The sequence below is a fragment of the Protopterus annectens genome, chromosome 4.part0 (assembly GCF_019279795.1).
Source record: "Protopterus annectens isolate FY-2018-M chromosome 4.part0, PAN1.0, whole genome shotgun sequence".
Lineage (NCBI taxonomy): Eukaryota > Metazoa > Chordata > Ceratodontiformes > Protopteridae > Protopterus > Protopterus annectens.
The window spans coordinates 117,035,251-117,056,531 of record NC_056733.1 but is presented as its reverse complement, the minus strand read 5'-3'; the positions used below and the strand labels follow the sequence as shown (position 1 = coordinate 117,056,531).

General features: G+C 45.0%; 1 protein-coding gene across 1 annotated transcript in view; it reads left to right on the top strand.

Moving 5' to 3' along the window:
- LOC122800224 overlaps positions 1-21,281 on the top strand; it is a 965,447-nt gene that overhangs the window by 827,351 nt on the left and 116,815 nt on the right. The gene's annotated exons all lie outside the window — the stretch shown is intronic.

Below are 21,281 nucleotides of genomic sequence, written 5' to 3'. Positions count from 1 at the left end.
TTTTTAAATATGTAATAGCTGTTTTTATTCCACTGAAATTACCTTTCATGATAACTTGTTATTTTGGAAACCATAATTGTACAAATAATTACTGTAGAGTTACTGCTTAATAGCTGTTCAGATGTACAGTCAGGAAAGGAGGAGTATAGGTTTGTAGGTGTTTACTAGGCTAACGACCACAAGGGCCTTTTTAAGCCTAGCCATGCATCCGAAACTCTGAAAAGTTCTGATACCCTTGATAAGTGTAAGCATGGGTCTGGGAGATGAACCATTTACAGGTTACCTGTTTGCAGTAGAGACATGGGTGCCAAACCAGGGATGAATTTCCGGTTTCCCATCCATTTATTATTCAAGTTGCACTTCAATTGGGTTAGGGAGGAACTCTGCTTCACATGGGTGAGGTAATGTCTGGAATGCATACTTTTCTCTCCAGCAGGCTCTGTTTATATAACAGGCATGGTTTAAGTCTTTAAAACTGCTAATTCCGGTACTGTTTGTTTTGTGGATATGCAGGAGGGCCATCAGAGTGGGGTCTGACAATGCCCTGTATGCCAAGCATAGATCTCCCCTCAAAAGCCTGTAGGAGACTGAATGCAGAGATAGGACCTTGAGGCGGTCTGCATAGTACATATTACTTATGCCTTGTATTGTTTTTAGTAAGGAACCTTTGTTGACATTCCAGTTGTTTGATATGCCTGGTTAGGTACATACCAAAGGGGGCATTGTACTCAATGATAGGTCTGATGAATGCCAAGTACAATGGAACAATGACTTCCTTGGGACTTCGATGCCATACCTTTGTTTATACGTTGCAGAACATAGAATGCTTTCCTCACCACTGTAGACACGTGGTGATCAAAGGCTAGATGACTATCTGTGTGTTTCTAAGTCCTTGACTACTGGATCAATTCTAAGGGATGTGTTTGTCAGTATGATAAGTTACCAGGGATGGATGACTTCCCAAAGGATACCATTATGCATTTCTTGGGATTTAGTTTTAGTCCATAGCTCTGACACCAGTTGTTTATGTCAGCCCCTCTTGGGGAACATTTGTTTCAGTGTGAGATGCAATGACTGCTCCTAATTTGCAATGATCTGCAGATTTAGTCAGCCAGAGACCACTGACATTGGCTTTGACTTCTGAGAAGTAAATGCCAAAAAGGAGCGGTCCAAGGACTGATCACTGAGGGACTCCACTTGTGACTGGCCTCTTTGTAGAGGTGGACTCCTCAGATGTTCATTGTGTTTCACTGTTGCAGTCATTACACTTGGGTTATCCTGCTGGCAGGCTACCCGCAGTCGGCCAGAGTTCCAAAGTCTAGGTCTGGCGTTGGTTGCCGTCGCCTCTTCCCTCACGTCAGTGCGCTAGGGGTATGAAAGATGCAGCCGACGCCATTTTCTTCTGTCTTTCTTGCCGCGCGGTGCTCGAAGCAAAAGCAGTTCGCAAGTGCAGGTCGGCCGACTCCTGAGATTTTCGAAATCGAATTTCAGAACCAAAATCTTCAATAAAGCTAAGTACCCTATTGGGGAAACTTTTTCTTGCTCCAGACCGATGTCAGTAAAAGTTAACAATTGTATTTCTTGTGGGAAGCAAATACGTCATAAGGATTTTTACTCTTACTGTATTCCTTGCCTAGGCTCTGACCACGACGTTGCTAGTTGTCGGTTCTGCGCTACATTCAACCAACGCACTATTAAGCGTCAGTTTGATTTTGCTTTACATTACTTTGGCCGAAGATTTAACTACATAATGCCGTCGGAGCAACCGAGGACCGGAATTCATAAAAAATGCTAAGACAAAGAAAAGGACAGGCATCCGAGGTCCAAAACCGACGATGAAGCCTCTTCTAGGCCAGTCGCCAGTTCTCAGTGAGGCGCTTTTGCAGCCCCTGACACCCGCTACCTCAGAGCCACAGGCCGCATCCAACTCCCACGTGGAGACACCTAGGCCTCTGGAAACTCAAGGTATTGGGCCTGCGGAAACTATTCCCTCAGATGGTTCCGGAGCCGCTGAGTAGGCATCGGCTTCTGAGGGTGTTTTCAGACCTTCACAACTTAATATTAAGTCCACTACAGCAGCCAAGGCAAAGTCAAAAACACCATTAAAGTCAAGGAAACAAGTACAGCATTCTTCTGGACAGTCATCAATGCCAAAGAAACAGATGCTTAAAATGGCAGAGGACCTAATTACTTTAATCAGGGGTTCCCATCCCCCTCCTGATAAAAGGCCTAGGCAAGACACTGACTATGACTCCTCTGACCAGGTTTCTATTTCCTCTGATTCCTCTTCAGATCAGGGTTATTCTCTCCCTCCCTATGAGGACTTTGATGCAGAAGAATCTATACCTTCAGCCTCTCCACCTGAGGGATTACTCTCTTGGGGAATCTTTACTCACCATGAGGGAGCATTTCCATTGGGAGAGCCAGGATTATTCAGACTCCAAGAAAAGGCTCGGAGACTTTCTTTTATTGCCTCAGCACAGGCCCCTGGCTATCCCTCCTGTGCTTGATATTGTTGTTGATGTTTTCTCTGAATCCAGTTCATCTCCTGATTCTTTACCCCCTGCACTAGTCAAGCTTGACAGGTTACTACAGGGTCGCAGACTCTCATAAATTTCTTTATAAAAACCCTGCTGCTGACCCAGAAACAATTTCTCAGGGTCCCAAAGGGGTTAAGGCTTCCACTGCAAAAAAACCTGTCCCCTCTGATAGGGATTCTAGAGCTCTGGATAGATGGGGGGAAAAAAGTTTACACTTCTGCTGCTTTAGCTGTAAGGGCTTTAAACTGCCAGTTTTACATGCTAAAATATCAACAATATCTAATGTCTTTGTTAAAATGGAAAATGCTTACAAACTCAGAATGTCCTGACAATAAGGAAATGCAGGATTTATTGCATGCAGCTGAACAAGTGGGAAAGCATACTCTGCAGTGTGGATGTTCTTCATTCCACATTGCTGCAGTCCTAACTATTGGGTAGTCCGCTGTCCAGTCGGCCCGAATACCAAAGTATATGGCTGACGTCGGTCACGGCGCATTAGACTGACGTCAGTACGTCAGGGTACTAATGCGCATGACCGACGTCATATCCTCAGTCTTTTTTGCCGCATGGTCCGATGCAGAAGCAATTTTGCGAGTGCAGGTTGGCGTTCTGAAAGTTTCTGAAGTCAGAGTTTCAGACCGAATCAAAGTTGGCTAAGTACCCCGTTGGGGAATATTTTGTTTTTTTCTTGCCTCAGTATTTAACCGGATGTCAGAAAAAGTGAATAACTGTATTTCTTGTGGGAAACAGATACCTCATAGGGATTACCATACTTTGTGTATACCTTGTTTAGGGCCTGAGCACGGCGTTGTTGGATGCCGCTCTTGTGCAAGATTTAACAAACGCACTATTAAGAGAAGGTTAGACTGTGCCAGGTTAGTGTTTGGGAAGCGTTGTAATTATAGAATGCCGTCGGATGTTCCGACGCCCGCTTCGGCAAAAAGCGCAAGGATAAAGCAGCAAAGCCTAGAGTGGAAGAACCGACAGTCCCTGGCCGGTTCTTTAGAAGGCTCAGTGGAGCGGAGGTTCTGCCAGGTGTTTCTTTGGAGTCTCAGGGTGAGACTTTATTGTTACAGGATGTATCCTCTCAGGAAGTAGGCCAGGCTGAGGGGCTTCTCAGGTGGCTGTTCTTCCCTCTCTTCCTAAGGTGGTTAGAGCCTCCCCTCTGTTTCCAAGGCTTCTTTGAGAGGCAGGCCTAGTGTAGCTTCAGTGGGGTTTCTCCTAGTCCTTCAGAGTGTTTGCCTAACAAACATATGCTTAAAATGGGAGAGGATTTAATTACTATGATTAGAGGTTCTATGCCCCTCCTGATAAGAGGCCTAGGGTGGAACCTGAGTTTGAGAGTTTTGAGCACTGTTCGAGGCTTCTGAGTCTTGCTGAAGACTTGCAGGAGTATCCTCCTTATTCTGATTCTGATGTGGATGATTCTACTCCTTCAGCTTCTCCTCCTGAGGATTTTTCTTTTTCAGAGACTCTGCATTCCATGAGGGAGCATTTTAAATGGGAAGGCCAAGATTTCTCTGATTCCAGGAAGAGGCTTAGGGAATTCTTGTTTTACCCCAGCATAGGCCTTTAGCTATACCTCCGGTTCTGAATGTGGTGGAAGATGTTTTGCAGAGGCTTCCCTGAATCCTGATTCTTTGCCTCCTGCACCAGTTAAACCGGATAGGTACTATAGGGTGCCTGAAGCTCATAAGTATCTTTTTAAGAGTCCTAGGGCAGACCCCGAAACTGTCTCTCAGGGGCCTAAAGGTGTGAAGGCTTCTGTGGTTAAAAATCCTGTTCCTCCTGATAAAGAGGCAAGGGCTTTGGATAGATGGGGAAAGAAAGTGTATACTTCTTCCACTTTAGCCATGAGGGCATTGAATTGTCAGTTTCACATGTTAAAATATCAGAATTACCTCCTTTCACAATTGAAATCTAAGGTGGATGCTCTGGCAGAAGGTATTGTGTGTAAAGAGTTGCAGGATTTAGTTCATGTGTCTGAACAGGTGGGTAAACATTCCTTGCAGTGTGGTTTTGATGCTGTGCAGGCCTCCTCGAGGGTGGCTGCCACTGGTTCTGTTCTTCGAGGCACGCCTGGTTGAGAGATCAGAATTTAGCTGAGCATGTTAAGACAAGGATTTTGGATGCTCCTTTACAGTCTGATGTGTTGTTTGGTTCGCCTGTTGAAGCAGTTTTAAAGAAAATGGAGGACAAGGCTAAGTCTATGCAAACTGTTAAAGATTTTTGCAGGTGCAGCCTCCAAGTTTAGTAGAAATTGGCCTACTAAGGGGTGGACTTATCCTGCTTATGATTCCCAGTCTAGGGGTAGGTCTAGACGTGGTAGGGGCAGAGCTCAAGGTTCTTTTAGGCCTAGGACAGGGAGTTCACCTGCTCAGACTTCTGGTGAGGGCAGGGGTCAGTCCTTTCGTAAGCAGACCCAATGACCTGCCTTTTCAGCTGCCAGTACATTCTCGCCTGGCAGCACCTCTGGGAGGAAGGCTGTCTCTTTTCAAAGAAAATTGGGATTTAATTACCCAAGACAGATGGGTTCTGGATATCATTCACCACGGTTACAGGTTTTATTTCCATACCTTGCCTCCTTTCAAAGGCATGCTAGACATTCCTCCTCTACAAAGAACAGAGGCTCACAAGCAAATTGCTCTGCTGCTCCAAATAGGAGCCATTCAGTCAGTTCCTGTGCCAGAAAGGGGCCTAGGATTTTATTCTCGCCTGTTCCTAGTACCAAAGAAGGGGAACACGTGGAGACCAATTCTGGATTTATCTATCCTCAACACTTATCTGGACATTCCCAAGTTCAAAATGTTGACGTTACAACAGCTTTTACCTCTGCTGGGCAAAGATCACTGGATGGTAACTTTAGATCTCAAGGAGGCTTACCTTCATGTGCCTATAAGGCTAAGTTGCAGGAAGTATCTGCGTTTTCGAGCTGGAAATTCTCATTATCAGTTCTCTGCATTGCCCTTTGGCTTATCCACTGCGCCCAGAGTATTCACAAAGGTTCTGGCTCCAGTGATAGCTTACTTCAGGCTAAAAGGAATTCAAATCTATCCTTACTTGGGCGACTGCCTGATTCTGGCTCAAGAAAAGGAAGACCTTCTACAGCATTTGGAATATGTTATAGCAGTGCTAAGATGCCTAGGGTATTCTGTGAGCGAAATAAAGTCCAGTCTAGTACCCTCTCAAGACATGTGCTTTCTGGGTGTGAGACTGAATACAGCAGCCCAGATGGCCTTTTTAACCCCGGACAAACAAAAGAATCTATCCAGTTACTTCCATCAACTATCTCTTCAGTCCGGGCTGACTGCAAGGACAGTCCTTCAAGCCTTAGGGTTCATGGCATCTTGTATTCTGGTGCTTCCCAATGCCAAACTGCATATGAGGAAGCTACAATGGTATCTAAAAATCTATGGACACAGCACTGCCAGGATTTGGACACTGTCATTCAAATAATACCTTGCATTCAAAAGGAATTTTTGTGGTGGGCTCAGGAATGTCACCTAAACAAGGGACTCTCTGTGACCCGGCCAGAGGCGAGTCAGATTCTAACGACAGATGCCTCAGACATTGCTTGGGGAGCTCATCTAGATGGAAAATGGATACAAGACAAGTGGCCTGCCAGACTACAGCATCTACATATCAACATGAAAGAGATGTTAGCAGTCCAGTTTGCATTAATGGCTTTCAAGGAGTTACTTCTTCCAGGGCAGGTGTTGATTCTAACAGACAATACAACTGTCATGTGGTACATCAACAAACAAGGGGGAACACATTCTTACCCATTGTGCAGGCAAGCAATGATTTTATGGGAGACTGCGCTCAGCTTGCAACTAACTCTTCAGGCAAGGTTTCTGCCGGGAGCACAGAACTCCTTAGCAGATGTGTTAAGCAGGCAAATCATGGATCCCCACGAGTGGAAACTGGATCTTCATGTATTTCAAAAATTGACAGTGTCATGGGGAACTCCAGACATAGATCTGTTCGCTTCTCCACTAAACCACCAGCTGCCAAAGTTTTGCACGAAGGGATGTCATCACACAGCTTGGAAAGTGGATGCTCTTTCTTTCAGTTGGAAAAATCTTCGTGTGTATGCTTTTCCACCTCTTCCTCTTCTCCCACAGGTGCTTCTAAAGGTCAGACAAGACAAGCCAAGGATGATTTTAATAGCTCCAGATTGGCCTCGGCAGCACTGGTACCCATTACTGAGGAGTCTGGTAAGGAAGCCTCCATGGCCTTTACCCTTGATTCCACATCTGTTGTCTCAGAAGGACGGTCGTCTGCTCAATGTCAAGCTTCACTCACTTCATCTAACAGCCTGGCATATTCTGTTTTGAAAGACAGCAGGTCTCAACTTCCTCAACAAGTTTTAAATGTGATTATGGAAGCCAGAAGACCTAGTACAAGGAAAGTGTACATGAAAAATGGAAGAGATTTTTATTTTGGACTGCAGCAAAGAATTTGGAGATTTGAGCCTAATTTGAGTGTGGCTCTTCAATATCTTACTGAGTTATTGGACAAAGGTTTGTCTTTTTCTTCCATTAAGATTCATGCTGCAGCAATTTCAGCTCACTATGATTGTGACCCACCATTGTTTTCACATCCTTTGTTCAAGCAATTTCTTAGAGGGGCAAAGAATATAAGACCCCACGTGAGCTCCTACTCCTGCTTGGGATCTCAATTTTGTGTTGGAGAAACTTACTCTACAACCTTTTGAGCCTCTGGCTACTGCTGAACTGAAATACTTGTCATGGAAGACTGCTTTTTGTTGGCCATTACTTCTGCAAGAAGGGTTTCTGAGTTACAGGCCCTTATGGCGGTTGAGCCTTTTGATTTTCATAAGGATAGGGTATCATTACGTACTAATCCTTCCTTTATGCCTAAGGTGGTTTCTAGTGTGGCTTTAAACCAAACTATTCATTTGCCTACTTTCTATGCAGATCCCCAAAATAAAGGGGAAAAGATTTTGCACACTTTAGATGTACACAGGCAATTGCGTTATTATTTAAGCAGGACTAAGGATTTTAGGCAGTCTCAGCAGTTGTTTGTTTCTTTTGCTTTGAGTTCGCAGGGCAAGCCTGTGTCAAAACAAACTATTTCTAGGTGGATTGGGTTCTGCATTGCATTTTGTTATTCCCATCATGGCAAGGAGATTCCAGCTGGGATTAGGCCTCATTCCACTAGGGCTACTGCCACTTCAACAGCATTTCTAAGGGGTGGCAACTAAGGATATTTTGGAGGCAGCTACTTGGAGTTCAGTGCATACTTTCTCTAAGCATTACCACCTTCCTCTCTACTCTAAGTCTAGGGCTGGTTTTGCCACAGCTATTTTGCAAGGCATGTTATCAGCTCCTGCTTCCTTATGATTTGCCAGCCTCCCTTACCTCTGCTTTGGGATTCTACCCAATAGTTAGGACTGCAGCAATGTGGAATGAAGAACATAGTACAGTTTTGTACCTACCATAAATGTAGATGTTCGAGGATCCACATTGCTGCAGTCCAATTTACCTCCCTCCTTCCCCTCTGTGTTTAGGGGTGGTTGTGTAGGTGAGATTATATTCTGGTACCTTTGTATATGTTGTATATATTTTTGGTGCAGGTATGTTTGGTGTGTTTTGGTTTTGGCCTTGTCTTTTTAGGGTCTTCTGACATCTGGGGCAAGAAAAGACTGAGGATATGGCGTCGGTCATGCGCATTAGTACCCTGACGTACTGACGTCAGTCTAATGCGCCGTGACCGACGTCAGCCATATACTTTGGTATTCGGGCCGACTGGACAGCGGACTACCCAATAGTTAGGACTGCAGCAATGTGGATCCTCGAACATCTACATTTATGGTAGGTACAAAACTGTACTTTTTGATTCATTAGAGGCTTCTTGTAGAGCCGCAGTTACAAGCTCTGTCATTCGAAGGCATGCTTGGTTAAAAAAACAAAGTTTACCTGATCATGCCAAAGTAAAATTATTGGATGCTCCACTACAGCACGATACTTTGCTTGGTGTTAAGGCAGAAGAGATGTTAAAGAAAATGGAGGATAAAGCAAAATCAATGCAGACAGTAAAAGATTTCTTACAGGTTCAGCCACCTATATTTAGCAGAAACTGGCCTTCTAAAAATTGGTCATTTCCGGTGTCAAACAGGCCACAAAGAGGCAGATACAGACACCCAAGAGGCAAATCTCAGCCCCAAGGCTCATACAGACCTAAACAATGGGGAGCTTCAGCCCCCAAAGGAGGAGAAGACAAATCACAACCTTATAGGAAACAGTCCCAATGACTTCCCTCTACAAATGCCAAGCACTTACCTTTTGGCAGCACCCTTAGGGGGGAAAACTAGCACTTTTCGCACAAAATTGGCACATGATCACCCAGGACAAATGGGTACTGAATGTTGTTTCTCAGGGTTACAGGTTGCACTTTCACACCCTTCCAAAATCAAAAGGTATGCCAGACCTGCCACAAAACCAATGGGCAGATGCACAGAAACAAATTTCTGCTCTCGTGGACATGAGAGCTGTTCAAAGAGTAACACAGCAAGAACAGGAACAAGGATTTTACTCGAGACTTTTCCTGGTACCCAGAAAGGACAAAGCCTGGAGACCTATACTGGACCTGTCAATCTTAAATACTTTCCTAGATGTTCCGAAATTCAAAATGTTAACATTGCAGCAACTTCTACCCATGTTGGACAAGAAGGCTTGGTTAGTTACTTTGGACCTCAAGGAGGCATACCTGCATGTCCCAATCAGACAATCTTGCAGAAGACACCTCAGATTCATAGCTAGCTCAATGCATTACCAATTCTCTGCACTGCCCTTTGGTGTATCTACTGCGCCCAGGGTCTTCACAAAATGCCTGGCACCAGTAATTCCATTTTGCAGACAAAAAGGAATTCAGATATATCCCTACTTGGACGACTGCCTTTATTCAAGCAGAGAGCAAGGACATTCTACTAAAGCATCTGGCGTTTGTAAAAAAAAGATTACTAATTTGCCTAGGGTACTCAGTAAACGAAAAGAAGTCAAAACTAATGCCCACTCAAGAGATGATATTCCTGGGTGCAAGCTTAAATACAACTGCCCATATGGCTTATCTCACGCCAGACAAGCAAAGGCAACTGACTCATTACTTTCAAATGATGGCAACAAAGACCCAGCTCCCTGCAAGAAAAATTCTGCAGGCTCTGGGCTTCATGGCATCCTGCATTCTACTAATTCCATATGCAAGATTACATATGAGGAAACTACAATGGTATCTAAAAAGTGTTTGGACTCAACATTGCCACAGCCTGGAAACAATAATATCTCTTATTCCCTGCCTACAACAAGAGTTTCGATGATGGGCCCAGGCCTGTCACCACAACAAGGGACAGCCTTTCACCTTACCTACAGCCAGGCAGACAATAACAACAGATGCATCGGATTATTCCTGGGGGACCCATATGGCAGGAAAATGTATCCAGGGCACGTGGCCCAAGGAACAAATGCATCTTCACATCAATCAAAGAGATGCTAGCTGTACAACATGCCCTGACAGCCTTCAAGGATCTACTACATCCAGGACAACTATTACTAAAGACAGATACCACAGTCATGTGATACATAAACAAGCAAAGGGGCACACATTCCTACCCCGTTTGCAGGCAAGCCATGACTTTGTGGAACACAGCACTGACCTGTCAAGTACATCTGCAGGCACAATTCCTGCCAGGAAAGAAAAATACTCTGGCAGACGACCTAAGCAGAAATCTCATGGATCCTCACGAATGGAAACTAAATCCACAGGTTTTCAGCATGATAACAAGGAAATGGGGACACCCAGACATAGATCTTTTTGCATCCCCTCACAACTGCCAACTACAGAGATTCTGCACAAGGACTTATCACTCACAAGCATGGAAAGTGGATGCTCTATCATTCAGCTGGAAAACACTGACAGTATATGCCCTTCCTCCACTGCCTCTTCTTCCCAAGGTACACCTAAAAGTCAGATGAGAGAAGCCAAAAATGATTCTGATTGCCTCAGACTAGTCACGCTAGCACTGGTACCCAATCGTAAAGAGCTTGTCTCAAGGCCCAGCCTGGCCTTTTCCTCAAATTCCGACTCAACAAAACAATCAGATTCTGCACAGTCAACTCAGAACCTTAAATCTGGCTGCATGGCAGATAATATAGCCACTCAGACCACACCTCTCTCTAAAGCTGTTAGGGATGTCATTTTAGAAGCCAGGAGGCCCAGCACTAGGAAATCTTATGCAGAACAATGGAAGAGATTTTGTGCTTGGAACCAGGCACAAGGACTAAACCACTTGTTCCAAATATTTTTCAGATTTTACAATACCTAACTGAAATGCTAGACCAAAGGCCTATCCTTCTCATCAATTAAGATCCATGCGTCTGCCTTTTCAGCTCATTACAATACAGAACCTCCAATTTTCTCTCATCCACTACTAAGACAGTACCTCAGAGGGGCAAAAAACATAAGACCCCCAAGAAGAGCACCGATGCCTACATGGGACCTCAAAGCTCACACTGCCTCCTTTTGAGCCAGCCAATACAGCTGATATAAAATTCTTATAATTGAAGACTGCTTTGTTCCTAGCAATAACTTCAGCAAGAAGAGTGTCAGAGTTACAGGCATTAATGGCGGTGGAACCTTTCATTATTTTTCATCAGGACAGGGTTTCTCTAAGAACAAACCCAACATTTATGCCAAAGGTAGTATCCAGTGTGGCTCTTAAACAAACCATTCATTTGCCAACATTTTATCCAAATCCCCAGAATAAATGGGAGATACTTCTGCAAGCTTTGGACATACACAGACAGCTACGCTTCTATTTGGACAAAACAAAAGCTTTCAGAAAAACTGAGCAACTGTTTGTAGCTTATACTGCAGGATCACAAGGAAAGCCCATCTCAAAGCAGACTATTTCAAAATGGATAGGACACTGCATTCGTTTCTGCTATTCACAACATGGCAAGCCAGTGCCTAAGGGCATTAGGCCACATTCAACCAGAACAGCAGCCACTTCAGCAGCCTTCCTCAGAGGAGTACCAACCAAAGACATTTTAGAGGCTGCAACCTGGAGTTCAGTGCACACTTTCACCAAGCACTACCACTTACCTCTCTACTCTAAGTCCAGAGCAGGCTTTGCCACTGCAGTTCTGCAGGGCCTTGTGGCCTCTCCTTATCCTATTTAGGCCCAACCACCCAACCTCAACTTTGGGATTCTACCCAAGTGTAATGACTGCAGCAGTGGAACATGATGAACATAGTACAGTTGTGTACCTACCATAAATGTAGATGTTCGAGTGTATTCACTGTTGCAGTCCTGGTTACCCTCCCACCATCCCCCTTTCTTTTGCTGGGTCTTATCTGTACCTCTCTATCCTATACATCCTTTTTGGTGTATTTGCTTGTAGATGAAAAATGTTATTTTTGTGCATGCATTTCTTATTGCTATAATTTTCAGCCTACCTATTTGGGGCACCTGACATCTGGGGCAAGAAAAACTGAAGAAAATGGTTACAGCTGCATCTTTTAATACCCATGGCGCACTGACGTCAGGGAAGAGGCGACAGCAACTGACGCCGGACCTAGACTTTGGAACTCTGACCGACTGCAGGTAGCCTGCCAGCAGGATAACACAAGTGTAATGACTGCAAAAGTGAATACACTCTAACATCTCTATTTATGGTAGGTACACAACTGTACTTTCTAACTTCTTGGGGCCTGTCTATGAGCTATTTGGCTATCCACTGGGTGACATACAGGTTTGTACCTAACCTCCTGAAGTTGTCAACAATGCCATAGTGGGGGTATTGTGTCAAATGCCTTGGCCAGGTCAAGGTAGGCAGTGTGAAAGATTTTGCTCTCATCCATTGCTTTGGTGACCTTCCCAAAGAAGTCCACCAGGTTTAGTAGGCATGATCTGCCCTTGACAAAACCAAACTGGGTTGGATCCAGTATCTAGAGGTTTACTGTATCTCTGCTGATCATCTCCATGATAATTCTTTCTATGGCTTTACATACAAGACTAGTGAGACTTATGGGTCTGTAGTTTCCAGGGTCTGTAGATGACCCACTTCTGTGAAGAGGGATGACTGTTGCCTTTCTCCATTCATGAGGCATGAAGCCTGTTTGGAGGCTACAGTTAAATAGTAATTCCAGAAGCCCTGATAGGTCATGTGTCATGCTATTTAGAAGGCATCCTGGGATATTGTCTGTGCCCTTTGATGCAGTGTTCTTGGTCTTAGAGCGTTAAGGACCTGTTCCCTATTGATAGTAGGGGGAGTTAAATTTGATGATATTTCCAGGGGGAAGTTTGGGGAGGGGGGTATAGTTGGAGCTGAATTTTTATCAGCTAGGAGGTTTGCTGTATCTTCTGGTTCAGTATAGGTGGCTCCATTTACACGGAGCTCTGCACACAGTTGTGTATTGCCTTTAAGGTTGCGGACATAGCTAAAGAATGCTTTTTAGTTGTCCTTGGCTTGGGAGGCCAAACATACCTCGCATTTGATTTTGGTAGACTTTTGTCCTCTGAGTTGTTTTAGTTTGAGAGTGCTTTTATTCTGCTGGGTGCTGTACCTCCTATTTTTTGCCATGATTTTCTCCTGCCTGTTATATATTCAGTTGATTTTTGTGATTCCACCAGGGTGGCTTGTTTTTTGAGTTTGTACTTTTCTGGTAGGTACAGCTGCATCTATGCAGCTATTAACATGCTTGTACAGAGTTTCTGTGAACGGTTCTGCATGGGCAGAAGTGTTCTCTGGGTTTATGGGGACTTGAAATTTTTCCAGGGTCTCACTTAATAGCAAAAGGTTAGCCTTAGAATAGTTCCTGAATATTCCCGGTTTAGCTGGGGGTCAGGGTTTTATTTTTACTTCAAAGGAGACAGTTTTGTGGTCTGACCTTACCAGGAAAGGCATTACACTAGAGGGTGTGCAGCACTCTCCCATATTAATGATGACCAGATCCAGTATGGTTGCACCCCTGGTTGGTGTATTGACTATCTGGCCCAGGGAGTTTGTGTTTACAAAATCCAGGAATTTCTGCATGTACGTTTGGTGTCATATAGGATTCCCACTTAATAGTGGGGTAACTGAAGTCACCCATGAATAATGGTATTGGGGTTGGATGGTTAGTGTTTCTAATAAGTTTAAATGCATAGTGTGGGTTTCCTGGGTCATAGAGGAGGACCTGTAGCTTGCAAGGAAGTGGTATTGGATTTTACCTATGGTGATTTGAACATGGAGCAGCTCAAGTGCGTTGTTTTGTTTGACTAGCCATGAAGTATATTTATTTTTTATGTAAATAGAGACACCTCCACCTTTATTCCCTGCCTGTGAAGTACCTGTACTAAATGTGTGGAAGGCATTATAACCTTGCACTATTGGTGTGCTCTCTCCGGCTTTAAACCACGCCTCAGTGACTGCGCTGACATAAGCATTCTGTAGGGTAAAGAGAGCTTCTAGTGAGTGGAGTTTTGTGTTTAGACTCCTAGCTTTGAGCAGTAATACCTTTAAATTTTCTTGGTTTTGATTTTCTATGTCAGAAGTACTCTGACATTCACTAAAAAAGGCACTATCAGGGAAGACTATAATCTTATGTTGTTAATCTTCATTCATTCATCACTGATGGGGTAGTCGGTTCTGTCCTCTGAACCGAGTCAGCCTTATACCAAGCTTGCACTAGCCAAAACCCCTCGAGCTAAGCTTTTACCCACAATACTCTTCTCCCTGTTAGGTCAGATCTTTGCTACGTAGCCGTAAAGCTGCATTCAAGCCAGCTCTCAGCTAAGTCTTATATTTTTTTGTATTTGATAAAGCTTCCATATAAAAATTTTCTGTAGTTTCTCCTTTTTTATACTTCCTACAGTCTATTGCTAGTTTTTACTCTCTTGGTTTCACTTTCTGCTTGGCTTTTCTCTTCAGATTACCTTTGGGTAATCTTAATACCACTGGTTATACAGCTCTTTCTCCCTACCCACTGTGGTAGTCCTCAAAATACCATTGTTGGTATTTCACTTTCTCTTTCTCAATATAAAAAAAAACTTTTTTTCTGTTCTTCCCTACTTTACTTTTCTTGTGACAGTTTGTTTTATTTTTTTTTTTTCAATATGTCTGAGAAGGGGACTTCAGGCTTCAAGCAGTCTTGAAATGTTCAAATAGTGACTCTCATGATGATTGTATTTATTGTTTGGGAGATGTTCTTCGTCTTCCATTGCTGCAGTCCTGACTATTGGGTATAGTCCGCGTCCAGTCGCGGCGACCAGACCAGAGTATGAGGCTGGCGTCGAGCTGCATTAGACTGGACGCCAGTACGCCAGGTACTAACGCCATGACTGCGCCCGCCTCAGTCTCAGTCTTTTGCGCATGTGGCATGAAGCAGTTTTACAGTTTGCGTTGGCGACTGAAATATTTCTGAAACCGGAGTTTCAGACCAAACAGAAGCTACGGCACTCTGCTAGAAGGTTTCCTAGCTTTTTTTTTTGCAGTTTTTCTTTACCTGTCAGAAAAGTGGGAACACCGTATTTTGTGGGTAACAGATACCTCATAGGATTATCATACCTTGTGTGTATACCTTGTTTAGGCCTGAGCACCTACGCTGTTGCCTTGGGCCTTGTGCTAGGTGTAATAAACGCATCTATTAAGATAAGCAAGTTAGAGAGTGCCAGGTTGCGTGTTAGAAGCGCGGTGTTTATAAAATGCCGCCGGGATGCTCCACCGCCTTCCTCCTCGAAGCTGCAAGGGATAAAATACACAGTGAAGCCTATAGGCCTGGGGTTGCGGTCAGGGCGTCGGTTCCTTAGAAGGCTCAGTGGAGCCGAGGTTTTACCAGGAGTGTCTATGTCTATCCCAGGCAGAAACTATACTATACTCTTACAGGATGTGCCTTCTCAGGAGGTAGGCCAGGCTGAGGGGCTTCTCAGGTGACTGTTCTTCCCTCTCTTCCCAAGGTAGTTAGGGCCTCTCCTTCTGTTGCCAAAACTTCTTTGAGAGGACAGCTTCAGTAGCTTCCTAGCATTTCGGGTTCTGTTCCTTCCTGTACCCACAATGCTTAAAATGGCAGAATGGCATTAGACTATGATTAGTTTATGATTACGCCTTTATGCCCGCCTAGGGTGGAAACTGAGTTTATAGTTTTGTTTGATAGTTTTGAACAGTGTTCAATCTTCTCAGAAGATTCACAGGAGTATCCTAATTTATTCTACTTCTGATGTGGATGATGTGGATGTCTCCACTCTCCTGAGGATTTCTTCAGACTTTGCTTTCCATTCCATGACTTTGCACTCCAACTTTTGAAGGCCAGGGATTACTCTGACTCCAGTGGAACTTTAGGGAGTTCTTGCTTTTTACCCCAGCATAGGCCTTTAGAGTTTCCTCCTGTGTTGAATGTGGTGGAAGATGTTTCTGAGAGGCTTCCCTGAACCCGACTCTTTGCTCCTGCCCTGCCTCCTGCCATAGGGTATTATAGGGTGCCCGGCTCATAAATATTTGTTTGAGTCCTAGGCAGACCCAGAAACTATTTCTCATACCTAAGGGTGTAAAGGCTTCTGTGGTTAAAAAATAAAATCTCTAATTGATAGAGGCAAGGGCTTAAGATGGTGGTGAAAGTGTATAACTCTTAGGGTCTAGCCATGAGAGCTTAAAATATCAGTTTTCATATGCTAAAATATCAAAATTATCTCCTTTGCTTCTTCATCTCTCTCTGCAACCGCCTTGCTCTATCTGCCAGGGGTTTAGCTTCCGTACTAAAATGAAGGAAGAAATAAATTAATCCTGAAGGGCCTTCTTAAGACACCCTTTTCAGAGGCTCTTTTTGCATTGGAGGGCTCACCCCCCCCCAAAAGAAAGAGTCAGCTTTTGGTTCCTTCTTCACCTTCTGATGATGAGAAACAACTGAGACCTTAAATACCAAAATTGTCTTCATTGGCTCCAGGCCCGAAATCAGTCCCTATGACACCAATCTCGGTACCGTCAGCAAAGCATAATGTTGGCACTGATAAAGTCTGAGCCACCAGCTCTGCCTAAATTAGAAATCTTAACTTCCACACCTACTTCAGCACTGAGTACTTCCATGGCGCCGAGCTCACCCGCAGAGCCTGTCTCTATTGTGGACCAGCCGCCCTCACACATCTCCGAACTCGAGACAGTGGTGCCGTTAGTGCAGCATGAACCCTATACTCCCTGTTAGTGGATCCTTTCCTTGGGCAGGTATATAGTCCCTTTTTTAGAATAGCCAGTGTCCCCATTGGGGATATACACTAGATTCACTAGGCTCCTTTTAGATCTAGATGTGTTGTGCCTTGTGGACCAGCTGCTGACAGCCAGGGAGATTCCTACACTTTCAAAGACCCCATCCCTTTTCAGACTTGGGAATATCTCTCCACAGACTCCATTCTGTTCTGCTTTGACCTCCTTGCAGATTTCGAAACCTTTGACACAGACGCCCTTTTCGGCCTCCACATCTTTGGTGCCAGTAATGGATCTCACTGTGGCCCTGGAGTCGTCCCTTTGGCTCGTTCAGAGCCAGGTCTTCTTCAGGTCCAGGATTGGGCTATGGGCTCCACGGTGCCGGGTATGGTTCCAAGCCTTCCTGAGGTGCCATCCACAGTGCCTGGAGTCTTGTCAGTACCGATCCCCTCTTGAGGCTCCATTCTTGGGAGTGGGCTCGATAGAGCGCCATGTGACCCTTGTTCTGGGCTACCATTCCTCTTTGGGTGGGCCTGCTTTTCAAGCGATGGAGAGGGTCCTTGCCTCTGTAGGCAAGCCTTCGGCATCTGACCCCTAGACGTGTCCTCCCTCTGAGCTGCAGCTGACACGAGCTACTGTTTTGGAACATTGAGAACAAAAGCCTCAGGAGACCGTACCGCATGGTGCTCCTTTTACTGAGTCCTCTTCAGAAGCCCCCACAGAAGAGGTACCATGAAAGAAGTTGTGCAAGGGGAAGCATGTAGACTCCCCTGAGGAGTCTCTTGCTGAGGATGTGGATTACAATGAAGGGGAGGGGTTCTCACGGTCGCCCCCTGAAGATGTTTTCTTTGGGGACATCCTTGAAATACTGAAACAGAGGGGTGACTAGAAGCCCAAAAATCCTTCCTCCCAGGAATCCGTGTCCCTGGTGGGTTTCGTGCTCGGCCATCTACCTCTTGGGTGACCCCACCTGCGGACGAGCTAGCTCAGCTTGTGGTGCAGCACGCCTGGAAGAATCCTGACTATGTTTAGCCAATCCCACGGAGACAGATAAGATTCTACCCCCCCAGGAAAGCCCACATTGGTCTAAAGGTCTGCCAGTAGATGCGATGGTGGTGGCGGCCACAAAGAAAGAGCTCACCGAAGTGAGCCAGACTATTCATCCACAGAACAGGGAGTCTTGGTCGGTAGACAGGCTAGTAAAGCGAGTTTTTGCTTCATCGACCTTTGCCATACGGTCTTTGAACTACCTGGCACATTTTACTAGGCTCCAGAGAGACTTAATTTCCACATGTTCAGGAACTTTATCAGGACAGGTGTCTGACAAGATACGTGACAAAGTTCCCTCACAGCTAACAACCCTGGAATCTATATTCAACTCGTCCATGAGGTTAATATCCCATGCAACTGAAGGGGCTGCAAAAGCTGCGGGTGTGAGCGTAGTTATGAGATGTTACGCCTGGATGCACCACTGTGATTTTGCGGATCCCTTTATGTTTTCTTTCTTCAACATTGCAGGGGAAGTGTCTTCCCTGTTTGGCCCAAAAGTGAAAGGTACTCTAGCCAGGTGTAAGAAGGATGGCAAGACCATGCCTGCTGTAGCTGTACACTTTTCCACCCCCCCCCCCCCAGTGTACACCAGGAACCAGAGGATCGGAAAATTTTGGCCCAAAAAGTCTGTGTCCTTTTCGTGACACATGTGGTGAGTTCACCCCCAAAGGCAGAGGGAGCAACTCTTCTGGAAGACCCCCCCCCCCCCTACAGAGGCAGATGAGGCCACGTAACCAAGGACACAGATTCTTTCTCTGGACAACCCTTCCAGTGCTCCTGAAGAGTGGCCTGATTGCTTTCCTCTGGAAGCAGTCGGGGAGAAGTTTTTCTCTGCACCACACTGCCTGGCAATCAGTAACCGACTCTTGGGTGCAGAAGATAATAACCAGAGGTTACCACATTCCACTCCATTCCTTCCCAAAACCACTAAGGTGAATCCCCGACATTCCACCCAGTCAGAGGGAAGAAGTAGCTCTAGAGATAATAAAGCTGTGTCAAAAAAGAGTTGTCCAAGCAGTCCCTCTAGACCAGATCAGATCTGGATTCTACTCGAGATTCTTTTTGGTGCCAAAAAAGACGGGACTGGATACCGATCTTGGAGCTCAGCACTTTAAACAAGTTTGTCACCCAAACAAAATTCCAGATGGTCACGGTTCAGTCCATTTTTGGAAAGAGGCGATTGGATGTGCTCAATGGATCTTTAAGATGCATATTACCACATCAAAATGGACAAACACTCCAGAAGGCTATTTCACTTCTGGTTGGGAGCCAATCATTATCAATTCTGTGCTGTGCCATTCAGACTTTCTACAGTCCCCAGAGTGTTTACCAAATGCATGGCAGTAGTAACAGCTCACTTGAGACAAGGATTCTGGGTGTTTCCATAGTTAAGACGATTGGCTCCTTACCGCCACTACCAAGCATCTACTGGTAATGTCCCTAAACTACACACTCTCACTGGCGAAGTTTCTGGGAATCTCTCTAAATTGGGTGAAAAGCAACCTGACTCTGACCTACACCATTGAATTCATAGCGGTAGTGTTCAATACCCAGATCTGTTTAGTCTCTCTCCCAGATCACAGATTACGAAGACTAAGGCTCCACCTCTAAGTGGTACTCTCTCAAAACATGGTTTCAGCTCGAGAGGTCCTTCAACTCATAGGTTCAATGGCAACATCAATAACAATAGTACCTCTTGCAAGACTTTACATGAGACTCCTCCAGTGGCTTCAGTTATCTCAGTGGTATCAGAAACATCATCCTTTGTCCTTTCAGATTCGAATAACAAATTGATGCAAACAGGACCTAATTTGTGGATTAGGACAGAAACGTAACTTGGGCGTCACCCTTTCTACCCTTGTCAGCCCTGGGCCACTGTGACCATGGATGCTTCCCTGATTGGGGGGGGGGGGGCATTTTCAGGAGATGACCATCCAAGGCACATTGTCCACTGTAGAGGCCAATATGCATATAAATGTCCTAGAACTGCGTGTAGTGCTTTTAGCATTGCAGGCATTTCAATCTGTCCTTCCTTCTGGAACAATTGCCATCCAATCAGACAACATGGCAGTAGTTTGGTATATCAACAAGCAAGGAGGAACCAAGTCCTACCTGATGTCGAGAGGCCATGAGAATTTGGCAATGGGCAATAACTTCCAACTGCTTTCTGATCGCAACGGATATTCTGGGGATTCCAACTTGATTACAGACAAGCTAAGCAGATTTATCCTTCTGCCTCACAAGTGGTCCCTCAATTTGAGCTTAGCGGTGAAGATCTTCAGCCATTTGGGCCAACCTTGCTGCAACCTATTCGCCTCCCCGTCAAACCACAAATGCAGCAGCTACTTTGCCCTAATTCTCTCGCAGGGGGAGTCCACGAGGGGCATTTTAATCCATGATTGGCCCACGGGACTTTACTCTTACCCTCCCCCTGATCCTCCAATTCTTGAAGAAAGCTCTTCGGTTGAATAGCAAAGTGATCCTCATTGCACCTTATTGGCCTCGACAAGTATGGTTCCCCTTTCTCTGGCCTCACTTGCTATGCCGGCCGTGGATTCTGGATCCAACTCCAGATATGATTTCTCACCCCCAAGAGTTGAGCCACCTGAACATGACCAGCCTCAAGCTGACAGCTTGGTTTCTCCACTTCCAATGATCGCCAGGCAGAGCAACCTTTCCTCTTTAGTGCATGACATTATTCTGGCCTCGCACAAGCCGTCCACCAGGAAAATACATATTGTGTTTTCTGTCTATCTGTGTAAAAAAACTTGAAAAAAACAAAAAAAAATATCCTTGTTTTCCATACTTTCCTAGCTAGTGTTCCAGTGATCAGATTTTGCTGATCCCTGGGCTTTATCTTGGTTCCTGTACTTCTCCATTTTCCTTGTTTGGTCAGGGGGAAGTTTCTTTACTCACCAGTGAGAGTGGGGAGTACTGAGCTGCCTGTTTGTCCTCAGAGGAGTGGTTTAAGGCAGTAACTTGTAGTTTATTGGCCATTTTGGGTCATTTCCTGTCTTTTCCAGCCCCCTGCTATAAAGCACGCTTTAGCTCGGAGTTGCCACAGGAGCACACAAGAGCAGCGGCGGTTAATCTATTCAGGCTACCTAAAGTCCACTCTTCAAATTTTCCCTTAAAACAGCCTTCCTTGAACTGTACTGCTGATCAAACCAAGCGTATTCTATATCTAAAAAGTTCAGCTCTACTTGATTCCTAAGTAGACTATTCTCTATCTGTAAAGCCTAGCACTTGCTCCTAAAGTATTTTTCTTACTTTGATATAGCACTTTTATTATACATAGTACCCCACCAGCCTAAAACCCCTTTAGCGATCACCCACATCCCCCGGAGTCTTTTTTAAAGTTTTTTTCTATTCCTTCTAGCATGTCGAGGGATCAGTTGCTAGTGTCCTCTCCTGCTCAGCTGGTGAATCTGGGAATATTGAGGCAATGTTCCAATTGCCTCATGTACACAGACAACCCTCTCCTTCTCCCACAAAA